The 25,099-nt window shown below is 37.7% G+C and overlaps 1 protein-coding gene across 6 annotated transcripts in view; it reads left to right on the top strand.

The window, feature by feature from the left end:
• Window positions 1–25,099, top strand: part of LOC117083604 (collagen alpha-1(VIII) chain) — a 554,637-nt gene that overhangs the window by 23,255 nt on the left and 506,283 nt on the right. Inside the window, exon 2 of one of the 6 annotated variants that reach the window (XM_033211488.1) lies at window positions 23,369–23,475. The exons of the other annotated variants lie outside the window; for them this stretch is intronic. The gene's annotated coding sequence lies outside the window, so the exon portion shown is untranslated. The remainder of the gene's footprint in view (window positions 1–23,368; window positions 23,476–25,099) is intronic. 6 annotated transcript variants of the gene reach the window in all.

The raw sequence follows: 25,099 nt of genomic DNA, 5'->3' as shown, positions 1-25,099 counted from the left end.
ATGCTCCAAAGAATTGAAAGCAAGGTCTCCAAGAGATATTTTTACAATCCATGTTCATGGCAGGGTTATTCACAGTCGCCAAAAGGTAGAAGCAACCTAAATATCCACTGATAGATGAATGGATAAACAAAATATGGCATATATATATTCTATTAAATATTATTCAGCCAAAAAAAGGATGACAATTCTAACACATGCTACAACATGGATGAACCTTGAGGACATTATGCTAACTGAAATAGGCCAGTCACAAAATGGCAAATACTATATGATTCCATTTATATGAGATACCTAGAGTAGTCAAATTTATGGACAGAGAAAATAGAATGATGTGCCAGGGGATGGGGGAAGGAGGAAATGGGGAGTTATTTTTAAATGGGTATAGAGTTTTAATTTTGCAAGATGAAGAGTTCTGGAGCTTGGCTGCACAACTACATTAATGTATTTATCACCATTGAACTGTACACTTAAAAATGGTTAATATGGGCTGAGCATGGTGGCTTTTGCCTATAATCCCAGCACTCTGGGAGGCCAAGGCGGGAGGATCACTTGAGGTCAGGAGTGAGAGACCAGCCTGGCCAACATGGTGAAACCCCACTCTCTACCAAAAATATTTTTTAAATTAGCCAGGCATGATGCTGGGAGCCTATAATCCCAGCTACTGGGGAGGCTGCGGCAGGAGAATCGCTTATACTGAGGAGATGGAGATTGCCCTGAGCCAAGATTATGCCACTGCACTCCAGCCTGGGCAACAGGGTAAGACTCTGTCCCCACCCCCCCACCAAAAAAAAAAAGAATAATGCTAATTACAGTAATAATGAAAGGAGAGAAAACATGCAAGTCCTTCAAATGAGAAAATAGTCATTGTATAGAATCCCATGCAGTCACTGAAAAGATGCTGTATATATGCATGTATTAACTTGGAAGAATATATTTGATCTATCTTTTGACTTGAAAAGCAATTTTCCTAACAATGTACTTATAATGACTATCAGTTTGCTAGGGCTAGCATGACAAAATACAACAAACTGGGTGACTTGCAACCGTTCTGGAGGCCAGAAGTTCAAGACCAACAGGCCGGAAGGGTTAGGTTCTGTGGAGGGATGGGAGGAAATATCTGTTCCATGCCTCTACTAGCTTTTGATGGTTTGCTGGCAATCTTTAGTGCTGTGGCTTGTAGATAATGCATCACCCCAACCTCTGCCTTCATCTTCACATGGAGTTCTCCCTGTGTGCATATTTGTCTCTGTCCCCAAATGTCCCCCTTTTATAAGGAACCCAATCATATTGGAGTAGGGACTGCTTAAGGGAGAAAAACAATGGTATCTCTGACCAGATGCATTCTTTCGACTTTCTCAAAGGTGTCATGTCTTCACTCCCGGTAGATGACTCCACTCTGACAAATCCAGGTGTAAAAGGATTTCAGATATTTGATCACAAGTCCTGAGAATAATCACGAATACTTATAGAGAACAACTAAGTATTCCTCAACAGAGTCAGCACCTATCATAGCCCACTCCTTACTTTAAAAAAAAAAAAAAAGTTTTTAAATTTTGTTTTATTGTTTTTTTGAGAGATGAGGTCTCACTCTGTCACCCAGGCTAAAGTGCAGTGGTGCAGTCAGAGCTCACTGCAGCCTCGGACTCCGAGGCTCAAGCAGTACTCTCACCTCAGCCTCCGGAGCAGCTGAAACTACAGGGGCAGGTCACCAAGCCCGGTTCACTCCTCACTTTTACTAACCGTGTGCCGGAACAGGGCTCACACCCTTTGCTGTTTGCTCTAAGGCCTCTCAAACTTCTCGTTTCCTGCTCTATGTTTTGCTAATGTTGGGCTGCAACATTCACACAAATATCAGTTGTTTGGGGATTTTTTTTTAAGGAATTCTAATTCAAGCGGTAGTGGCAGTGCTTTGTTTTGTCTTTTCGCTGCAGTAAGCTCTATAAATTTACCAAATTCCAGTGCAAGCTGATGTCTGACTCTTTGACTTTTAAATCATATTTTCCAACAATGCTTACTGTCATTTTCCCTCTTTAATCGATTTCTGAAATTATGAGAAATCTACACTAGAGGAAACAAACTGTGAAAGAAAGTAGTGAAGATGGTGAAATTTTTCCCATGGAGAGAGAGAAATCTGGATCCCTTACTGAAACCAGGTTTTGTTTTTTGGGGAGAATATTTTTAATCCTAAATTTTTGTAAAATTTCTCCACATATCTAAGAAAAATGATTAATGTAAGTTGTTTTTTAACACATACCATCTTTGATTTAAACTATGAGTTCTATCAAATTATGTCCTGTCCCAGTTCTATAAACTCCCCTACCACAGTTTCCTGCACACAATGGACACTCTCTCACAATTCATTGATTTGGGGTTTGGGAAGGAGTTCCAACACAAAAGGCCTACCCCTAATTACTAAATACTCAGTGTGTATAACAGCAACGTTAGCATCGAGTCTATCCATGGGACCAAAGTAGAATTGCTAAGTACATTCTCCCATCATAGAAAGGATGTGGTTACACAGAATCCACTGTGCAACGATACAATTGTTTGTTGTTCAGTGTTGGTCTTTCCTCACTCGAATATAAGCTCTCAAGAGCAGGGACTTCGTTTTTGTTCCCTGCTTGCTGGTTCCCCAAGGCCTGGAGCAATGCCAGGCACAACTTAGGCCCTCAAATACTATTTGTTGAATGAATCAATGCAACAAGATATTTTTCTCCAATCACAGCTTTCAGACTGGCTCTATTAAGCCATCTTTTGCTGTCCTTTAGTGACATCTTAGATAGATTCTATAACTTCGTGGTCACTTTCAGCAATTAAAGGTTCAATCCTGTTTAAAACTTCAACCTCAGATTCAATGCAAATCTTTCTTCTCTCCCACCAACAGCTATATTTGTACCATGCTCTTTCACTCCTCCTCCCAGCTCAGTGCCCTGTTGTGGATGCTGGGCATGGCCCGACTCTGACATCCCTCTTCCCACTTCCTGTGTGGAGACCTAGGTCCTCAAGTGTTTGGGGATGGGATGAGAAAGAAGAAATGGATGAGCTTTTTAAAATTGTATTCAACCCGCTATCTTCAACCTGCTTTTTCCATTGACTGAAGCATCTTCATTGCGTAGTATCAACTGGCTGTCAAATATTTATGCATGGCCATCCAGCCCCAGTGCTGCTTCTCTCCGGGACATAGTGGGAGTTCTTTGGAGAATGCTAGAGGGAACCAAGGGGAGGAGCGCGCCCCTCCACGGCATTTTTCCTTGAAGCAGAAACTTAGCTTCCACCCTCCTTCAGATGCCAGGGTCTACCTGCAGCTTCTCATTCTCTCCTGAAAATGTCAGTCCAGCTACCATCTCTAAAGTCCACTTGACTCCGAAGAAACTCACACATCCTCGTCAAAACTCACACATCCTCGTCACATCCAAAAGTGGGGTGTGAGCTTCTCCATGCTCCCTCACCCTCTTCTGTGTTGCCATTTCTCAGACTGGAAGTCCAAGGAGCAGGTGCCAGGTGCTCTCCTTCTTGCATATATTCTCAACTCTCACAAGAGAGCTTCTTGGAGCTGCTCGTCTCTCTACTCCCAGCATCTCACTTGGCTTTGGGAAATAGAAAGCACTCACCATCTCCTCCCTCTCACAGAAAAGCTGCTACCATGATCGCTGACTTCTCTACAGGCAGATGGTTTTAGTCTCCAGCTTTCCCCCATTTTAATGTCCTTTCTCAGATAACATGGAGGAGAGGGAAAGTGTTAGGTTTCTTTTCCACAGGGCTGGTTCTTCTGAGGTCTCTTAGTACATCTACCTTTGGGTGTGAGGAGCGATTGGTGAATGTTTTTAGACTTGACCACCTTTCTGTTTTCAACTAGGACCATACACACCAATTTCAGTGCAACAGGAAACGTCCCATCAGCATCCAGTTACTTATGCCACATAAAATATTGCCTTGTAGATTCACACCTCTCTCAGCGGGTAGCACAGTGCCTTGTTTTGGAAGCAGTGAGGGAGACAGTTAATAAATACTTGTTGAATTAATTTTTTTTTTTTTTTTTGAGACAGAGTTTCACTCTTTTTGCCCAGGTTGGAGTGCAATGGCACAATCTCGGCTCACTGCAACCTCCACCTCCCAGGTTCAAGCAATTCTCCTGCCTCAGCCTCCCAAGTAGCTGGGATTACAGGCGCCCGCTGCCACACTTAGCTAATTTTTTTTTTTTTTTAATAGAGATGGGTTTTCTCCGTGTTGGCCAGGCTGGTCTCGAACTCCTGACCTCAAGTGATCTGCCTGCCTCGACCTCCCAAAGTGCTGGGATTACAGGGGTGAGCCGCTGCGCCCAGCCTGAATGAATTCTTGATAGAGCAGTAGGTGCCTGAGATGTTGATCAGAAATTCTAGGCTTCCATCTGAAATCTTCTGGAAGAAACTTGTAGGTGTCATGTCCTGAATCCTGATGAAATCTTGGAGACTTCAGACCACTGCATGAATATCTAAACCCCACTCTGAACCTTCACAAGGTTCTTGGCTGGATGGCTTCCCAGCTGCTCTAATCATCCAAAAATCCCCCATGTGAGGAAATAACAGGGGCAATATTTTAAAAATTAAATCCATACTTAGAAGGAAATTAAAAACGAAACTATTTGATAATGAGACAGTGTTTCATCTCTGCTTGCTGCAAGTTCCTTGAACTCCTTGAGCTTCAAAATGTCTCATTAGCTCCTGGCATCGAATGCCATCAGAATACCGAAGCAGAACATATGTTGCATAATCCTCCTTCTTGAGATTTGATTCACATCATGGGCTTTGTCACTGATTTGTCTTTCTGCCACACTCAGATAAAGTGGGATAGTTGATATGGTTTTGCTTTCACAATCACAGTTTCACCAACATTTTTGGATCCTCCTCAAACACATTAGACACATGTATCTGTAATATACATTCAGGGAACAAAAATTTAGACTAATGTGGAAAGTTAAGGTGGTGGAGAGTGGATTAATCTAATTGTGTTGGTTTCCACTTTCTGTTGAAATTTGTCTCATATGCTTATACAACCCACTTCCCTCTCTGTCCTTCCTTTGTTCCCTCAGTATTAAGGGGTAATATCTACTTTTCTCAAAGAAATGCTATAGGAACTAAGAAAAATATTTGTGTAATGAACTTTCAAGTTTATGGAAGACATTCTCTTTGCTCCACCACAAGTTCTCAAACTAAATACATGACATTTGGCAAGCCTTAAACTCTAGTCTTTATTTTACTTTTCTACCAATGCAGGACCAGGATAATTTATTATCCATTTATTATTTATTCTGTAGCATGTTCTGTGGAGAGCATTTATTATATGTTATTATTTTATTTTGTATTCATTATATATATATATATGAAAAGAATCATAATCTGCATTTTGTACATAAAGAAACAGATTCAGGAAGGTTAAGTAACTTGCACAGCATGTGGTTTGGCTAGTCAATGACAGAACCTGAATCCAAAACCGTCATTTATTTAGTTCCAAACCCTAGTTCTTAACTCCTACAATTTCCTATCAGATGAGCTCTGAGCTTCCTAAACTATTCCTTTGGGTTCCTTGTTTTGAGCCATGGAACTGGAACTATTTTATTTTCCTGTAAGAGGCATCATTAAGCATTTTTGATTGCTAGTTCCATACATAATAAAAAATAGTATACCTTAATCTTCACAGCACTTTTGTGTTATGAGTGATGGAGATAAAAGAAATACCAGGAAGATTTTTCTTTGGCCTTAGGACTCAAAAATACTCTACCTAAACAACTGGGTTTTTTGTTGTTGCTGGGTATGTTAGAGATTCCCTCAGATACAAATTGTACAGTTTTCCTTAGAAGATTATCTGTAGCTTACTATTAGGAGGAAGAATTGTTCTCTGTCTGATGTGGCTCTCTTCTATTCTAATGTATTGTCAGTACCTTAGAGTGAATTTGATCATTTTTTCCTAATCCTTTCCTAAGACAGGACATAATAGGACAGGATGCGCTTAAGGGAAGATACAGAAGTATTGTGTTGAGACAGCACGAAGAATGTTAATTCCTTCTTGTAATTAGTGTTTCAGTGGTTGTCTGTTTTCACAGATTAAAAATAGAAGAAATAAAATGTCCATAAATGGGCAGATGGGTAGCTCAAGTCTTACATAAAAGAAAAACAAGTGCACTTCCTCATCTACTCTTCTTTTAAATAACAAATATTCAGTATCATCTCTGCCTAGGTTTTTATCTCCTTGGAGAAATAATGCATAAGAAATTACCTCCAACTGATAGATACACTGATTTCATTTAAAAAGTATCTAATAATCTTAATAAGAACTGTTTTCTCCATATGTGCTGGACCAGAATGTGAAAAATGTCCATCAGTATTTGAGTTAATAATGATTTTCCTATCAGCTAAGCATTCAGTAAAAGGGAAGAAATATTTGAAACGATAACACAGCAAATTTTTAAAACGTAGAAATGAGATTTTTTTTTTAAACTTTGGCAATGCTATTATAAATAGCATTTTTAAAAACTGTCTGGCTAAAACAAAACAAATGTTTCCTGTCAGTGTGGAAAGAGAAATTCCTGACTAAAACCGTGTTATCAGGTTTTCAGTCTATTTAATTAGGAAAGCTGTTAAATGTCATGCTACATGTCATCAAATGCCCTTTTTAAAAATGATTTCAATTTTTCATAAGTTTATTCCAACTTTTGTGTTTTCATTATTTAATCCTCTGGGGATTTCTTTTAAGTAAAGTCATCATTTTTACAAGTCAAAAATAAACTATTCTTTCCATAACTACTTTTTACACATCAGACTTAAAAATATACCAGACTTAGAAAGAACATAGAAACATATCAAAGATCAAGTCATCTACAAACATAATACCATTTCACATGTATCATTAATATTTACTTTTAAGGAGAAAAACTGAGATATGGAAACTACTAGAGCTGAGGTGAGCTCTAATTAAGTCTAACTCTAATTTTTCACATAAAAAACCTGAGGCTCAGAACTTGAATGAAAAGAAGTTTATGAAGTTGGTGGCAGATGATTTCCTTTCTGCAAATCCAGTGAACTTACTTTACTACCATACTGTTCAGAAAACATTTAATAAGTAGCTGTATAGTAATATGCCAGGCACAGTATTAGTTTCTGTTGATGATGAATAAGACAGGGTGTCAGGTCTAAAGAAGTTAGAACCTAAGGGAGAGTAAAATAAACAAATTGACAAACAAATTACTGCATAACACATTACTTACAAACTTAACAGCGTAAAACAATACACATTTATTTTATCATAGCTTTAGTAGGTCAGGAGTTGGGCATAGCTTAACTGGATCCTCTGCTTCAGGGTCCCTCACAAGGCTGCAATCCAAGGTGTTACTGAAGCTGAGGTATCATCTGAAAGTTCAACTGGAGAAAGATTCACCTTCAAGCCCATATGGTTGTTGGTAGGATTCAGTTCTTTGTGGTCTGTGGGACTGAGGTCCTCAGTTTCTTGCTGGTTGTTGTCTGAAGGCCACCCTCGATTGCTTGCCACATGGGCCTCCCCAGGATGGCTGCTTTCTTCATCAAAGCATGCAAGTCAAAATGGCAACAGAGAGAATCTTCTAACAAGATGGAGGCTGGTGGCTCATAACTGAAATCCCAGCATTTTGGTAGGCTGAAGTAGGAGGATTACTTGAGGTCAGGAGTTTGAGATGAGCCTGAGCAATAAATGAGACCGAATACCAACCAAAAATTTAAAAATTAGCAAGCGTGGTGGACTGCACCTGTGGTCCCAGCTACTCAGGAGGCTGAGGTGGGAGGATTGCTTGGGCTCAAGAGGTCAAGGCTGCAGTGAGCTAAGACCATGACACTACACTCCAGTCTGAGCAACAGAGTAAGACCCTGTCTCAAAACAAAACAAAAACAGCAACAGTATATATATAGAGAGAGAGGCAGGGACAAAGGGACAGTTGGGGGTATGTTAGAATTTATCTGCCACATAATTTTATAGTAAAACATGATAAATGGGCCGGGCGCGGTGGCTCAAGCCTGTAATCCCAGCACTTTGGGAGGCCGAGACGGGCGGATCACGAGGTCAGGAGATCGAGACCATCTTGGCTAACACGGTGAAACCCCGTCTCTACTAAAAATACAAAAAAAAAACTAGCCGGGCGAGGTGGCGGGCGCCTGTAGTCCCAGCTACTCGGGAGGCTGAGGCAGGGGGATGGCGTCAATCCGGGAGGCGGAGCTTGCAGTGAGCTGAGATCCGGCCACTGCGCTCCAGTCCGGGCGACAGAGCAAGACTCCGCCTCAAAAACAAAAACAAAAACAAACAAACAAAAAAAAAACATGATAAATGCTGTGAAAGATAAAAACACAGGAACAGTAGAAAGACAGGAGATATGCTCTAAACCAGACTGAGGAGGTTGTCATTTGAGTTCAATTTTAAAGAATGAAAACTCATCAGATCAGTGAAAAAAGGAAGGTCATTCCAGACAGCAGCAGGGTCTGTAAATGCATTGAGTCATTAAAAAGCAGAGCATTGTTAATGTCTGCAGTTAAACTGGAATGGCATAATATCCATTAACTGAGATAATTGAGAAGAATTATGTTTGCTTAGAATCAGCAAATTTTAGAGTTGAAGACTATAAAGGGAGAAACCAAGGCTCAGAGCTAATAGGTCTGGCAAATGATATATCTTCCATAAATGATGAATGAATGAATGAATGAATGAAATGCTTTGTAGTACTAGAAATGGAATTCCACTTCCATATCCCACATAATAACCATTTAAGTCGGCCGGGCGCGGTGGCTCAAGCCTGTAATCCCAGCACTTTGGGAGGCCGAGACGGGCGGATCACGAGGTCAGGAGATCGAGACCATCCTGGCTAACACGGTGAAACCCCGTCTCTACTAAAAATACAAAAAACTAGCCGGGCGAGGTGGCGGGCGCCTGTAGTCCCAGCTACTCCGGAGGCTGAGGCAGGAGAATGGCGTAAACCCGGGAGGGGGAGCTTGCAGTGAGCTGAGATCCGGCCAGTGCACTCCAGCCCGGACGAAAGAGCAAGACTCCGTCTCAAAAAAAAAAAAAAAAACCATTTAAGTCAACCTCTATCTCTTTAAGAAAGATAGGAGAGATAAAGTTACAACTGCTAACGAGATAGACAGAGGGAAGCTGTGTTACAACCAGAACCTGATGGAAAAGAAACAAAGTTTATATTTCAATTCTAATATCTAATTGCCATGGTGTGATCCCTGCTCTTTGAGGGGTGGGCTCAGAGGTGAGAAAGTGCTTTATAGACATATAGAGTAATGATGAAATTTTTACAACTAGTTCTCTCACTTCATTCCAGTGGAAAAAATGTTTTCCAGAGCCTTCCTGAGCTCCAAAATTCTGTACAATTTCTGACTCAAAAACATGTAATACATCACCTCCAGGACCCAAGGAAGGGATGGTTTATATATTCATAGATTCACATCTAATTCCACATTTTTGCCTTGGTGTGAAATATATACATATTCTTGTATTTAGCTAAAGAGTTTATTTTGCAATGAGGTAAAAACAAGGTAACATCAAACTGACACGAGCAGTAATCACTAAAAAGAAAAATATTTTTAAGTAAGAACCATTATGGGAAGTTTTTTAGCCAAAAATGAATTTGAGTAGTAACGGCCATATCTCTTTTTTCATCTCAAGTATGTTTGCATGAAATACATTGAATAGAACTATACATTCAGGATTCTTCCATTCATGTGAAGTCAGACCTAATAATAGTCAAATTTAGTCATCCTTTGCTAGGTTGATGAGTAAACACACTTGGAACCAGTTTTTTGGAGAGAAAGCTGGTGAGTCTTTGAGTCTGCAAAGATACTCTTTCTCTTATTATTAATATTAGTTTTGATTGATGTCATAATTGTAAACATTTATGGGGTACAATGTGATTTTTTGATATATGTATACAACGTGGAATGATTAAATCAAAATAATTAACATACCCATCACTTCATTTAGTTGTCATTTTTTGTGGTGAGATATGTGAACTTTGCTCTCTTAGTTATTTTGAACTATACAACACATTGTTATTGAAAATAGTCACCCTGCTGTACAGTTAATCTCAAAACCTCTTCCTCCTGTCTGATGTTTTGTGCCCTTTGATCAACAAGCACTCATTTCCTCTCTCTCCATACCCTCAGCCCCTGCTAACTATTATTCTAGTCTCTACTGGTATGAGTTCAACTTTTTTAGATTCCACATATATACCTGTGGCCGGTTTAAAGTACCTCCATTCACTGCCTTTTGAGATGGTGGATTGTTTGCCTTCTTTCCTTCCCCATTTGTAGCACATTCAGGCTCATCTGGGGTGTGTGTGTGTGTGTGCGTGTGTGTGTGTGGGGGGTGGCATTTAAAGGTATAATTCCTTTCTGCAAATTCTCTATAAATCTACAACAGCATCAAAATCCTCAAGGAAAAAAATTTTTTAAAGAATATGGAGCATGAACTAATGGGAAGGAAGATGATCTCAAAGGAATAGGAATAAAATTATTAAAACAAATATGAAAAATACAAGTAATAATTAAGATTATGTGATTTCAAAACATTGAGAGGATTGTAGAGAAGATCATTCTTCAGATGTGGTAAGGCTCAAAAGCATTTTTTTAATGTCTTTGATGAGAGGATGTTCTAAGGTAGAAAACTTAAAGCTCTTGATATGTACATCAGTTTTTTTTAACTGACAAAAAGTTATATATATTTGTGGTTTCCAACATGATGTTTTGATATTAACATACATTGTGGAATAACCAAATCAAGCTACTTAACATACGCATTACCTCATATTCTTTGCGGAGAACACTTAAAATCTACTCTCAGTAATCTTCAAGTGTACAATACACTAACTGTAGTCATTATGATGTACAATAGATCCCTTGTACTTATTTCTCCTGTCTAACTGAAATGGTGTGTCTTTTCACCAACATCTTCCCAGTCCCCCACTGCCTACCCCATAAACCACTATTTTACTCTGTTTGTATGAGTTTGACTTTTTTATACTCCACATAACAAGTGTTGCGAAGGATGTGGAGAAAAGGGAACCACTGTACATTGTTGGTGGGAATGTAAATTGGTACAGTCATTATGGAAAACAGTAGGAAGGTTCTTCACATAATTAAAATAGACCTACCATATGACCTAGTAATCTACCACTGGGTGTATGTATCCAACGAGAATGAGATCAGTATGTCAAGATATCTGCACCCCCATGTTCATTATAGAATAACTCAAACTAGACATCAAATTTTGAGAGAAGCAAGTATTCAATTATCTAGAATATACCCAACCTGCTACAAGAGAAAAAAGCAAGTGTTTGGAAACTTTATTCAATTGTATTGTCTTCTATAGAACACACTAATGGAATTATGTTGAGTTAACCACTTGAGAGCCTAAGAGCTTTTAACAGAGAACAGACACAAGAAATCTAGAACTGGTGAAACCTGAAGGGCTCCATAGAGGCAAACACAAAACTCATCCATAGGAAGTTTCCACAGCTCAGAGCAGTAAGAATTAATTAACGTCCTTGTTTTCAGAAAAACTATCGAAAAGAGAGGTACAATACCTGGCCGGGCGCGGTGGCTCAAGCCTGTAATCCCAGCACTTTGGCAGGCCGAGGCGGGCGGATCATGACGTCAGGAGATGGAGACCATCCTGGCTAACACGGTGAAGCCCCGTGTCTACTAAAGCTACAAAAAATTTGCCGGCGCGGTGGAGGCCCCTGTAGTTGCTGCTACTCCGGAGGCTGAGGCAGGAGAATGGCGGGAACCCGTGAGGCGGAGCTTGCAGTGAGCCGAGATTGCGCCACTGCACTCCAGCCTGGGTGATAGAGCGAGACTCCGTCCAAAAAAAAAAAAAAAAGAAAAGGAAGGAAGGAAGGAAGGAAGGAGGAAGGAAGGAAGGAAGGAGGAAGGAAGGAAGGGAGGGAGGGAGGGAACCTGTTCTCTGTTTCAATATCTTAATTTCTTATATGTAGGCAACATCGTTTCTTCTTTTCTTGGCAAAAAAACTATTACTTTGATTCATACTTTGGTACTTCCATATCAATTTGAACTACTCATAGCTATCTTCCATATTTTTCTAACTTCTTTTGTATTTTCCATCTTTTTATCTCATTGGATTATATTCTGAGTGCTTTCCTTGTGTAGTGAGCTTATCTAGCCCTTTAATTCAATTCTTGAGGTTTTTAAAAAATTTTAATAACACATTTTCTTTTTAATAAATATATTTTATTTCTAGAATTTATATTGGTTCTTTTTTTAAAAAATGCTTTTTTCAGTGTGCGTTTGTTTTCTCATAAACTTTATTGATTCTATTATCATTGATCATTCTTAACACACTTATTTTAAGTCTTTTAAAGATAATTATGCTATCAATAATTTAATTTATCTAATAGAATTCTTCCATTTGTTGCATTAACTAACTTCCTTATGCAGAGAGTCTCTGTTAATACTTTATAATTTTGGTCTATGAGCTCATCTTCAGAGAGTTGCCTCCCACCTGTATGCTGATCATTCCATAAGATGTGGAGATTCCTTTTGGAATAGTTTTGGAGTATCCTTTTGGAGTAGTTTTCCACTTTCTTTTGTGGAGTTCTATACATTTCACCAGTTCCAGACAATTTTTACCTTAGACTTGTGTTCGTGCACTGCTTGGGTTATGATTAAGATCCCATGAGCAGCTCAGATTTAGACTTTCAATTTCTGCAAGGGTCTCTCCACCGATGGCCCAGGGAAGATCATCTGTTTCCAATCCATATCCCCATGCTATATCCCAGGACTGTCTCTGAACCAGATTTTCTAGCTCCCTTCATGAATTGGACAGATTATTTCCAAATATATACCACAAGTGTACAAAGAACTTTAGACATACGATTTAGACATGTTGACTCTCATTTTTATGGACTTTTTTTTTAACAATTAAGAAATGCTTTGTAAGTAAAACTAATACAAGGTCATAATTTTATCAGAATCACTACATGTGATTAGTGAATGGGCAACACATACCTCAGTATCACTTACTTTGACGCCAAAATGTGAGGGAGAGGGGCTTGGTTGCCCTCCTTGATCAAGAGTAAAAGTCCTTGAATTTTCTGGCTAAGAAGACTCAAAAGACTTTTCAGACTCAGATATTAGGGACATTGTGCTTCCTTTCAAAATCCATTATGGGACTACCACTCATGAGTTTGTCTAAATCATTCTCTACCTCTTTATATATTAAAACAGTTTCTTGCCTTTGATGTGAATAATATGATTTTGTTATTCACTGCATTAAACAGTATTAGTCTTTAACATTTATATAAAAGTAAATTTTGAAGAACAATATTTTGGGGAGGAAATTCTTTTTCTTGTTTTTTATTATTTTATTTTCCTGCCTTTCACTCTGATTCTAAGATAATTATTAGTTTTGGGGGATTTCTTTTAAAATATCATTTTATGTGCCATTTTAATAGAGGTAGCAGAGCATAGGTATTAAGATTAGATTCCCAGTTCTGGAGTCAGACTGCCTGGATTTGAATTCAGCCACTTATTACTGATTGTGTGACATGGGGAAGCTTTTTAACCTCAGTGTACCCCAGTTTTCATATCTGAACAATAATGATGATGATGTTAATAATAGTGCCTACCACATAAGGTTATAAAAAGGCCTACATAAGTTATTACACATAATGCATTTAGAATAGTTCCCAATACATGTTACATATTATTATATTTCAAATTTTCATGAGGTCTTTTTGCACAGACATCTCTATAACCTAGCCCAATTATTTCATGAATTATGGGAAATTTTCAAGGCATGTGGAAAGAAACAATCCTATGCTCTCAACTTTTATGATCTCTTGCTTTTTCATGAATGGGTGCTTTGAAAATTATGAATCCAAAAACCCTTCCTTTTTTCAATCAATACCGTCGCTGAGACTATTTATAGGAAATCTCTCCGGAATGGAGGGAGTTGAGGTAACATAAGAACCTTTCAGCTTTGTGGCCAGAGTGTGCCTTCATACCTCCCTGGTGGACCTATGGGCCAAGATAAACATGCTTGGCAAGGAATGCCTTGCTCACTCCACCCTGTCAACTAGGAGGTAAAGGTTTTGGACTGCGGTATTTCTACTCCACCCAACTTCTGCTCCATTTTTAATATACCTTTGAGATAAAGTGTATTGTCTCCTTTAAAAAAAAAAAAAAAAGCCTTGAAGGTGTGGCTGACAAGAAGGAAAGCAATATCCTGCCACTGCCTCACACATGAAAAGTCTTCCAGCCCCAGATCATGACTTGACTCTCTATTCTGGCTATGCAGCTCAGGCTCTACATTTTGTTCAGTAAAAGCAACAACACTCACATACCTCACCACTTGGAAAAAATGCTAGAAATTGTCCCTGGCAAACACCCAGGAATGTAATTGAGCTCACAATGGCCAGGCACAGAAAGAATATCAGCATACATTGCTTTCCTCAACAACTGTGTTGCTGAAACTCTGCATGAAAATCAAATATTTGAAGTTGGATCATTTATTAAGTGTATTGGGTATTTGCTACTTAATGAATGCTACAGAGATTGATTTATTGAATAATGATAAAGTAATAGTGATACTTTTTATCTATTTTTCACAATTAGAATTTTGAAATCTAGTTTTCCTTAAAGCAAGACACACCCATAGCATTAGTTTCTCCACTAAACATATCATCTAATCTTTGGGTGCTCAGTTTTCTTTCGTGGGATACTAGGGAACGAGATTCAATGACCTCTGCAGTTCCTTCCAACTTGAAATTCACTATGTCTAACTAGGGCAGTCTAGGAATAACTAGAGATAAGCCCTCTGGTTTGGTTATTTCTGATTTTCTCATTTCATCCATAATCTGAGAAAGTGTGTGCTTCTAGCATCAGTTTCTCACATAGCTCCATGTGAAGCTTCACAGTTGGGTTGGCATGACTGTCTTGGTGGGTATGACATAGAAAGCTAGAGCCATAATAAACTAATATTTTGAAGCTCCCTCAGAGATCTCTTCCAATGGCTATCTTTCCTGCCTTATTTTTGGCCATGAGAAAAATTGTTATAGAAGATTAGGAGTGCCTCTAACAATTTTATCAGTTAGGACCTTCTTTCTGGACGTTTTCTGAGGCATAAAGCACTATATACAATATTTTGTTATTTGTTATGAGCGCCAGTGATGCAATAAAGGGAAAACCATATTAACTCTACTTCATCTACTGGAAAAATGTACTATAAGTTAATTTGGTTACTTGCAAAAATCATCCAGCAGATTGCTAATGAAGCCAAAGATACTCAATTTTGTGACAGAATTACTAAGCTACACTGCTTGAAGTTAAAATGTCTGACACCAGATATTTTTTAGTTTTTAACTTCCCTTACTATCTCCACTGAACATCATCCTCTTCATCCAGAGAGTTCACACATTCACCAACTCACCCTTGAAATCATCTCAAAAATGAAAGACAACTGAAAAGTAATATTTCCAATTTTAATTAGATATTGGTGGTGTGCCTCAGTTCACCCAACCCATAAGCCTTTAGACACAAACATAAGTAGAATTTTGACCCCGTCTAAGGCTGAATAAATACTCACACATTAATGTGAGCATTTGAAGTCATAGAGATAAAAAAGAGTGTGTGATTCATATCAGCATTATTTCATCTCTTCAATGGCATAAGTAAAAGTGATAATCTATTTGAAATGTCTTGGTGAACTTAAAAGAGTGAATAATCATATTCAGTATTATCATTGCATACAGGAATAATATTAATAGCATTGTAAACTATCACCTGACATTTAAAAGATCATTAAAATATATTATAAAACACTTTATGCCTATAAATATGACAATTTGTGTGAAATTATTAGCAAACTACACAGAAAGAAATGGAAAATATGAGTAGTCCTATATTATTTTTAAAAATTAAATATATTTTTATAAACCTTCTTATAAAGAAAATTCCACATCCAGATAGTTTCACCAGTGAATTTAAAGATGAAATAACACCAATTTCACACAACATTCCCAAATAATAATAAAAAGTGATAACATATATTTTCCTCTTATTTATTAGCACAGCATAATCTTGATCCCAAAACCTGGCAAGAACATTACAAGAAAGGAAAATAGCAGATTCATGATTGCAAAATGATCAGGTAGGCTTTTTTCCAGGACTACAAGAATGGTTTATGATTCAAAAATCAACCAATGTAATTTACCACATTAATAAAAAAGAGAAAATCACAAAATAAATTCAATAGATTCAGAAAAATTGTTTGATAACATTTAATACACATTCATGACAAAAAGTGCCTAGCAAACCAAGGAGACTTCCTAAATATGACAGAGTGAATACAAAAGTTCTGCAGCAAACATTATAGTTAATTACAACTTTTGGAAGAAGACAAGAATGCCCATTATCACCACTGTTATTCAAATTATACTAGAGGTCCTATTATGTATATTAAGGTAAGAAAGAGAAATAAAAGGCATAAGGAATTGGCACTGGAAAGGAAAAATATAATTTTCATTATTTATTGTTAGAATTAATAACTGCATTTATCTAGCCCATGGACATAAGATCAATATTCAAAAATCCATTAACTTCTCTATATAAGCAATAAACAAATAGAAAAATGAAACTTTTGGAAAGATACCATTTACAATAGCAATTAAAACATCAATTTTAGGCTGGGTGCAGTGGCTCACACCTGTAATGCCACCACTTTGGGAGGCCAAGGCAAGCTTTGGGCTCAAACTCTTAAGCCCAAGAGTTTGCGATCAACCTGGGCAACATGGCAAAACCCTGTCTGTACAAAAAGAAAGAGAGAGAGAAAGAGAGAGAGAGAAAGAAATTATATATATGTAACCTATATATATATAATTATATATAAACACATCAATTATATATATAAACACGTCAATTTTAGCAGGTGTATGCAAAGGAATTTAAAGAATGAACATCAAAAAAAGACTGTTTTAAGAGTTACAATTTGATGTGACAGGTGCTTGAAAATACAACCAAAATCAGTAAGTAAGTATAATTCATTTTTAATAATCATTTAGTAATCAATGTCCAAATCTTTCTTATTCTTGCTCTCATCTGTTAGCTTCTAGATTTCTCAAATGCAAAATATCACAGCTATTTGAAAATTCACCAGTCATTACCTAACACCAGATAATAGGAATGGCCTTCAGGAAACTTTCCACAGAAGCCTTGGTTTTAAATTGATTTTATTTACAGGAAGAGCACAAAATAAGGATAAATTAATACATGATAGTCCAAAGTCTGTTAAAGGGATAATCTTCCATGAAATCAGATAGCTTCTTAATGCAGAACATCTTATAGCGAAAATATACAAAGTGTTTAGGGAAGCAATTTTGAACTAATAGAGAACTTCTGAATACTATGTCAGGCAAGGTGGAAAGTACTCAAATAATGTGTGAATTTATGATGAATTTGCTAGACTTCAGGGCCAACTTGAAATCCTCTTTTTACTCCTCCAGACTTTTCCATACAGTTCCTCACTCAGAACAGCTTCAGCTGTCTATGGGAAGGCTTCACAGGACAAAGAGCTAGGACTTGGCCATTTACACAAAACCAAAAATGAATTACCCAGAGTGTGCTGGCAGAGGGACTTGAATGTAAGGACATGGGAAAATCAACACAGGTTGCCAATGGTTTGTGACTGTGAGAAAAGAAAAGAAAAATTAAAGAAAATCTTACTAGCATAATTCACATTGGACAACATGAGCACATTCCAGTCAATCCACTTTATAGACATGATCTCACTGGTCTCCCCAACATCCCTACAAGGAAATGAGGGGGACCAGTATGGCTCCACCTTTAGGTCAAAAGCCCATCCTTCACTCCCACTTGTGGCTGTGAGTGGGTGGAACACATTTAAACAGGGGAACAAATTACCATCTTCCTTGCTTTCGACCCTTTAACATGTGGGTGAGCAAGTCTGCCTTTTCCCTGCTTGAGGCCATACAATTCCCAAAACAACTTGTCTGAAATGTTGGGGACTGAGTCATTGGCCAATGATTATTCTCAAACAACTGCTCGTTTGTTTCTCAACCACTGCTTGGCCATGCTGACTTGGACACAATACAACATGTAATAAAAGCGCCTGGGATATTTTCTTCTTTGGCCCAGGGGAGACCTTTAGAAAGGAAAGACAATGGTGAATATGGAAGGGGAGGTGAATTCACCAGAAGGATATGTTGCCAGCATTGTGCTCAGCTGAAGAGAAGGTTTGAGGCCAGGAAATGTGAGCACATTGGGCATCTAGAAGTTCTCCCAGATGGTAGCGTAGATCTGCATTTTTCTGGGTTGCTTGTTGTTGTTGTCATTTGTTGTTGTTGTTGTCATTTTCTGCACTATGATGCCTCTTAAGACTCCCTTAAGTGTGCTATAAAAAAAAATCCATGACAGAATGGTTTATTCTCCACAAAAATAGTTACTATTGTTGTTGAGGTGTTACTAATAGTTACAAAAATAGTTACTAATGTTGCTGAGGTGAAGTCATTGGGAAAGATAGTAGTAAAATAGCAAAAATGTATTAGTATTTTTCACATTGGGAATATAAGACAATTTATTCAAAAATCAACTCCTTAGGATTCATTTTATTATCTTAAAAATATGTTCAGATTTTTCTTTCTCCCACTAGAAATTAAATTGTCTTATATATTGAGGGATGAAAAGCACAGATCATTATCCATATGAATATTGACACATATACTCACTCTATCCACATAGCTATCTCTTATGGATAAAGAACTCGGCAACTTCTAGCAGTCATCTGAGATGAGCACCATATGTGCATTATTTCACTAAAGCTTTCAGAGCTTGAGAAAAATAGCCTGAAGAATAAGATTGTTTCTTTCTGAGCCAAGGTTGCAATCTTCCAAGTCCAAGATGTGCTTGAAAATACTCATTAGGTAATTGTCAAAGCCTAGGAAGATCAGTTTAAGAATATGAAATAATGTTACTACTGACTTCTCTTTTTGTGTTCAATCCAGATGGAAGCTGGACACATGAGAAGTGGCATTTGTATAGTAGCAAAGAAAAGAACAGAGAACAAGGAAGCAAAACCCTTCACACCTATGTTCTCTTTATAGGGTCTTATTACTGTTTGCTCTCTATAATCCCCAGAAAATGGAAAAAATATATCTATTCAATAAGTTGTGGAAAGTCTCCCTCTGTCCTTCTATAATAGAGTTTCCAGTCATTGTTAGACAATTGCATTTCATTCATCAATAGTGGCCTATTGAAACCATCAACAGGAGAGACAGTTCTTAATATCAAATAAAGAGTCTTGCAATGGAAGTCAAATTACTTCACTCTTTCACTAACTTGGTGTATGACCTTGAACAAGTCATTTAACCTCTCTAAGTTTGCTTGCCTCATCTGTCAAACGAAAGAGATGAGATAAATTATCTCCACAGGCATTATCAGAACTCTTCTACTCTTTTTGCAAATTGGTTTATATTTGTAGAAAAGGTTCAATCTGTTTCTGGCATGGCAGTGACCAAGTCAGAATCTCTATTTGGGAGAGTAAGAAAAACACATTAACAAGATTAATTACTACAGCTGAAAGATACATAAATATGGATTGGGGTGTATTTTTAATATACACAAAAACTTCCATTCCTGAGTTACCTCATTAGCAACTGTTACTTCAACCATCTCGGTTGAGATTTTCCAGTAATTCTAGGTCAGCAAGTATGGACCCTACTTATTTTCTAAGAAAAAGCTCTTGTATTTTCCATCCGTAAAATTTTCACACCAGTGGCGTTGTTCCATAGGGTCCAAAAAAGACTGAAAGATTTTGGAGGGAGGGATTTAAAAAAAAGATTTATGAAGAAAGTTTAAAGGAGATAGAAAGAGTTTGAGTGGGGAGTATATTTAGTCTAGAAACAAAAACTATGAAGTGTGGCTTAATAAAAGTCATAAGAATATGAAAGACCAGCTGCTCTCTATTTCCTCAAAGACTGAAACCCGGGAAGACTGTCTTCAATTACCAAAGCAGGTGGTGCTTTGGGTTAGACCCAAATAATTTCCTGGTTGGGTCCCTGAAACAAGTCACTAAGGGAGATTTTCACCACTTCTCGGAGATATCTTAAGACTAAGGACAGATACGAGGCTAATATTAGCTCATGTGTATGAAGGGCTTCTATATTAAGGCTTGTGCTAAGTATATTACATTTGTTATCACCTTTCATTTCACGACAGCCCTGTGAAAAAAGTGTTATCACTATTGTCATTTTGGAGATGAGAAGACTAAGAGTCATCAAATGACTAGCAAGCAGCAAAGTGTGATATGCAACCAGGGTGTTGGACTCCAGAGCCAGTTCTCTTCACCATGAGGCTCTGCTGCCTCTCTGAGATGGATTGAGTCTCACATAATTAGTTGCAGTTTTCTTTGGAATAAGAAAGGGAAACTATTGAATTTAACTTTCAGATGTAGGAAGGCCTTTTATACAAATCCGAAGTTCTCCATCTCCACCAACTGTGAAATAATTAGAAGTGCCAGCCAGGTTCGATGGGGTCATGCCTGTAATCCCAGCACTTTTGGAGGCCAAGGCAGGAGGATCACTTGAGGGCAGGAGTTTAAGACCACCTTGGGCAATATGGTGAAACCTTGTCTCTACTAAAAAACAAAAAGAATTAGTCGGGCCTGGTGGTGCATGCCTGTAATCCCAGCTACTCGGGAGACTGAGGTGGCAGAATGACTTGAGCCCTGGGTGGTCAAGGCTGCAGTGAGCCAAGATTGTGCCACTGCACTCCAGCCTGGGTGACAGTGTTTAGCATTCAGTGAGCATGAGTTCCCTCCCTACTTTCCCTTTTGAATAAGGGATTTAGGTTGCAGAGGGAAGAACTCACTGACGTTAAGTGTGAAATATACCGTGAAGTGTAGAAAAGAAGAAGAGAGAATCGTTATCTTCTGTATGAACTTTTTGAAAGTCCAGAGAGAAAAATCACCAGGAAGGTCATTGTTTGCTTTCTCCTTTGTATGTTCAGAATTAAATAACATGAATGTGACATTTTTAAAAAAGAAGTGCCTTAAGTGGTTTGGAGTTGTAGAATTCTTATAGATTTTTTTCATAGCTTTATTATAGTACTTATCATATTTTAATTATTTTTACATGCCTTTCTCCCCCATAAGACTCTATATTCTACAAGTCAAAGTCTGTCCTTTGCTCCTCTCCATATTTACCAAAATTTTACTCAGCCAGGGCTTGGCACATAGTAGCTACCAATGAAATATTTGTTAAAGAATGATTGAATAAAAAAATAAATAAATGAAAGTTCTCAGCTGGAAAAGAAGAAAAAGAAAATCACAGGAGATAAAATAAAACTGGAGCTTGTTTCACAAACTACGACTTATTTCATTGAAAATAAGACTTTTCATTGAAAATGGAAATACGTTTTTGCTTCATTTAGATGTGGGAAGACCTACAATTAGGCACAATATGTAAGCATCCCTCATGATTGTTTAAAACTTCAGAACTCTCTTTTTGGCAGCTCTTGGGGGACAGGATACATTTTAGGTTTTTTTCAAAGGAGTGGGTTGTCGTTCCGGGAAGCAGGTGGATAGGACCACAATATTTCTTCCAGCCTGAACTTCAGTGACTCAGTAATTCTAAATGAACCCTCAGGAATCCTCTCAATCAAATGACTCTTTCCAGTTACCCTGACTGTGCCACGAAAAAGCTCACATTAAAAGAATAGCCCAAATATTTAACCCAATATTGTCATATTCCAAACATTCTGTGTTTACCTAAGTGCATGCTTTCAGCCCAACAGAGGTGCTGTGACTGGACTTTGTCTCTATAAGACCAAAACAATAAGCTTAAAAAAAAAAAATCAACATTTCATGAAATTAGGTTTAGGTATCAAAAACTGAAATGAAGTTTTTGTTTTTTGGGTTTTTTTTTTTTGTAAGTGAATTGACTACACTGTTCAGAGCAGTCAAACAGGTTCAGGTTCTTGGACACTACTTCGGTGCTATCGGGTCTGAAATCCCATGATGTTCTGCACTTGTTCAGGCCTGTCATGTAGCAGGTGATGGAAGTCCAGCATGCCACCAAACCAAATTTAGAGCACGAATTTACAAGAAGGGCTCTCTTCTCAAGTTTAATCACTGTGTAATGAGCTCCTCCTGGGTGCCTAGTACTGTACTAGACATTTTACACATATTCTCTATATCCCTAAAAACAATCTTGGGAGGCAAGGGTCATTATTTCTATTTTAAATTGGACAAATTTCCCAAGGCTATCTGTCTAGCTACCAGGTTAGAGTCAGGATTCACACTCAAATGTATCTCTCTGCTTGCCTTCTTAAAGTAGGAAGGTTGGGGTACTGGCATTATTTATTGACATTTGATCCAGAAAGCTGTAAAAAGATAGAACAGTATACATAAGGCATATTGAATGAGCAATTGTTAATCTTTAGTAAGAGTTTATCACTTACTTCAACCCAGTTGTATATATTTTTCCTACTGAAATGGACAATATTCAGATCTCAATAACCCATTTCCCATTGCTATTTGTGAATTGTCAGTATTTATTTTAATGATGGAATCATTTCTTAAGGTAGAGTTGTTATGTTTACTTTATAATGTCTGAATTTGGCTCCTTGTAGAGTACTTTTCTGAACGGGAATTGTGCTTCCATTACCTAATTGCAAAAAGTTGCCAAAATTTAAAAAGGCACTGGGAAGAAGAGGCAGTACAAGAATTCAAGTGGACCTCAAGGTCTCACTCTTAAAAGAAATGGAAATATTTTTGGACTGGATTAGCATGACTGAATTATCATCCTATTTGCTGGTGTAATTGCAGCTGGAAGGGGAGAATGAAAGGCATTGCTTTTCTACCCACTTCCTCCAGTGTACTTAAAACTGAACTATGCTATTCATAAAGTAAATCTTTCTGAGTAGTTTGCAAATTTTACCATCTTTAAAAATGTTAATACACTATTTTAGTGCCTCATTCTGAGGAATAAATTTATTCTTAATGTAATAAAGACTCAGAAAAAATGACATCAACCAACTAAAATGAAAGCTCAGACTCTAAGAAAACAAATGCAGATGATGCAAAATGCAGCATTGGAAACTACTGGAAAGGAATACTTCTTAATACTTTCTTACCATCATCAAAAGCAATGAGAAGGAATAAGAATTTACATACTTTTGGTGTGCCCCAAATCTTAGTATCTTCCAAATGCCATGCATTTCAGTCTTCTACTTTTAATTTTATATGTAGAATCATGAAATAATATTATTTTAGTCACATTATACTGGATAGTAAAGTTAATATATTATTTTTATCCTTGCTAATCTTCTGTCTTTTTTAGTTTCTGCATGATCTTAGAAATTTGCCAAATATAAACGTGTCAATGTGAAGTTAAGAAGTGAGACTCACCCATCCCTGCACAGTCTATACTATGCCCTTTCTCAATAGGTATTTTTTCTACCTTTTCTCTATGTCTCGTGTTATGGAATTGTAGAGTCTTTTTATTAATTCTCCTATGTTGATTTTCCATTTAGAATTTTTCTTCTGATACCTTTCCACATAGTGTAAATGATTTTGTTTTCAACTCATACGTATAGAACTTTTCTCTGGATACTAAAAGCCTGTGGCCAAATCATGTTAATTTTATTTAAGTCTATAATATGGTAATAAATAGAATAAGTTCCTGATAAGAGTGCTAGTTTATTCACCATGGCAGTTCTCCATGATTAAATAAATATGAATATAATAGTCAGACTACTTTACCCATGTGAAGTGCACAGCAAGGGATTTGGCAACCTTTTTAACCATGTGAGAGGTTTTATTTTTATCTTTGTTGTTTTCAGTATACGTAAAATACTTTTGGCTCTAATAAATCTTAATATTATCTCCCTCGTCAGATAGTAGGGCAAAAATCTCCCAGAGGTAGCTAGTTTTGAAAAATCCACACAAAACCAAAATCATTGTAATCAATTGTAACCAAGCATCAACCTCACTTCATCAGAACTAATCACATAGTCCTAAATAGGTCCTAAAATTTCCCAGACAATGCATAGTAAATTTGAACAACATGTTGCATTCTCAAAATAATAATAGAATCATGAGTTACATTTTTTACCAAAGACCCGCAGACATCTTTTAATATAATTTACTATAATACACTATGTAATATTAATGATACATTTCATTCAATTTAGAATAAACCTTGTTACAATGTATGAAAATGAAGAAAAGGGAACAATAAAGTAGCTGATCATTTATTTCACTCCATGTTGCTTTATTTAATAGGTTTCAGAGAGAGTAAATTCAGAGAAAGATTGAATTCACAAAGGAGGAAAGACCCTGGGGAGAGGGTCTTATGAAAACCGGAAGTCAGAGAAATGCCTTCCTTATCCTACCCTAAGAAGAAGAACAGTGAAGGTTCAATAGGAGGTCACTCAAGGCCCAGAGGCAGGGAAATAAAGTCTTTAGAGCAAGAGAACATTAGGAGCAAGTGGACTGGACCACACAGTGGGCACTCCAGCTATAAGTGCTCAGTGTGATAATCACAGTGACTTTGGCTGAGCTCTATAACTACTCATGTCTCTCTCTCTCTCTCTTTTTTTTTTTTTTTTTTTTGGAGACAGGGCCTCACTCTGTCAACCAGTGGTGTGATCACAGCTCACTGTGGCCTCAGCCTCCCTAGACTCAGGTGATCCTCCCATCTCAGCCTCCCAAGTAGGTGGCACTACAGGCACATGCCGCCATGCCCAGCTAAGTTTTTGTTTGTTTGTGTTTGGGGGAGTTTGTCTGTTTTGGGGACAGAGTCTCACTCTTGTCACCCAGGCTGGAGAGCAGTGATGCAATCTTGACTCACTGCCACCTCTGCCTCCCTCGCAAAGAGCTGGGATTACAGACATGAGCCATCGCACCTGGCCAATTTTTTTGTTTTTTATAGAGTAAATAGTTTCGCTATGTTGCCCAGGCTGGTCTTGAACTCCTGCACTCAAGCGATCCTCCCACCTTAGTCTCCCAAATTGCTGGGATTACAGGCGCGAGCCACCACACCCGGCCTGTAACTGTTCATCTCTGAAAA

The sequence above is a fragment of the Trachypithecus francoisi genome, unplaced genomic scaffold (assembly GCF_009764315.1).
Source record: "Trachypithecus francoisi isolate TF-2019V2 unplaced genomic scaffold, Tfra_2.0 Lachesis_group0, whole genome shotgun sequence".
NCBI lineage: Eukaryota > Metazoa > Chordata > Mammalia > Primates > Cercopithecidae > Trachypithecus > Trachypithecus francoisi.
The sequence above is the reverse complement of the archived record's forward strand: the minus strand, read 5'-3'. Positions and strand labels throughout refer to the sequence as shown.